The 1,392-nt window shown below is 52.8% G+C and overlaps 1 protein-coding gene across 1 annotated transcript in view; it reads left to right on the top strand.

Annotated features, from left to right (window-relative positions):
• The first annotated feature begins 997 nt into the window (after nucleotides 1-997).
• The window catches only part of Oxgr1 (oxoglutarate receptor 1), a 7,412-nt gene continuing 7,017 nt past the window's right edge, over nucleotides 998-1,392 (top strand). The window contains exon 1 of the mRNA XM_015483997.2: nucleotides 998-1,135. The gene's annotated coding sequence lies outside the window, so the exon portion shown is untranslated. The remainder of the gene's footprint in view (nucleotides 1,136-1,392) is intronic.

Consider the following 1,392-nt stretch of genomic DNA (forward strand, 5'->3'; position numbering starts at 1 on the left):
ACTGAAAATAATTTGTCCAAATATGCAAAATATTTCCCAGAGGGGCTGACGCAAAAATAATCATAAGGGTGATAATAATAATAACGATAATATCCAATACAGGATTATGCCAATCATCTCACCTGGGCGATGGGATGCCTGGCTTAGCATCCTTGCTCCTGCTGATGGCTTTATCAGAGGGTGGACTCTTTATTTTAATCTTTAGAGGAGCTGTTCACTGTTTTCCCCTGGCACTTGCATAGTTTTGCATTTCCAAGAATAGATATTTTAAAATATCCCTTCCATATCTAAAATTCTAGGACCTGATACTTGTTTCTAAGTAAGCTGATCTTTAAGACCATTTCCACGTTGCCTGGACTCTTTGAGGCTATTTACTGTCCATCAACAAGGAACCCCAGAAGGTACATTCAACACTCTTCCAGGACGCAGCAGAGAGCCGGTGTTCTCTGCAGGTGGAAGACCTTCGAAGTCACCGGCTTGGGTCCTGTTGTGTTGGATGCTGCAGTTGAGTTTCAGAGAAGGGAAGGTGCTGTCCCCAAGTCACATGGGGACAGCAATACTTCCTAGATCTGGAGAATGCAGACGAAAGAATGGGACAACATAGGGTCAAAAGTGATGTTCACTTTGAACTATTTGATTAAAAACAGTAAAACTGAGAATAATTTGTCCAAAAATAATTTGTCCCACACTGACAGAAAGTATCTGAAACCACCTTGAGCGGTGGAGGGCAGGACTGTAGATGGACGCCCTGAAAGGACAACCCTTAGTAAGTTACTTCCACTAGGTGCTAAATAAGAGGCCCAGAACCGCAACCCTTCTGGGACGAGCACCCTCCTGCCAGGCTGTTTGCACCTCTGCAAACACTTCCTTTGGGCCAGTTTCACGCCAACTGGGACAGAGGCTGTCCTGAGATCCTAGGAGTGGAAGCTGCTGTCCCCAGTGCCCTGGAAAGGCAGCGGGGGAGGATGCTGCCCGCCACTCTGCTGGGTGGGGTCAGAGCGCGCACCTGTTTGCAGGGTCAGGCGTGGTGGGAGGGGCCGGGGCGGCGCGCGGGTCTGCTGGGACGCCTCTGCCCGCCCTGTAGCAGCCAGAGTGCGACCGCCACGCGGGGCATCGGCGGACCCCAGGGTACCAGGTGAGCCCAGCGCTACCGGGAAGAGCTATCTGGGAGCCGGGCGGCAAGCGGAGGGAGCAGGTGCTTGGGGACCCTGCATAGTCCGGAGCTGGCCGGTGCCCGGGTGTCCCGATGCAGGACAGCGGGCTGGGCAGAGCAGCGCCTCCTCCCCGCTGTGTCTTCTCTTGGAGGCAGCAGGAGCACCCTGGATCCTGGAGGGAGGGAGAGAGAGAGAGAGAGAGAGAGAGAGAGAGAGAGAGAGAGAGAGAGAGAAGGTC

Source organism: Marmota marmota, unplaced genomic scaffold (assembly GCF_001458135.2).
Source record: "Marmota marmota marmota unplaced genomic scaffold, marMar, whole genome shotgun sequence".
In the NCBI taxonomy this organism is placed as follows: domain Eukaryota; kingdom Metazoa; phylum Chordata; class Mammalia; order Rodentia; family Sciuridae; genus Marmota; species Marmota marmota.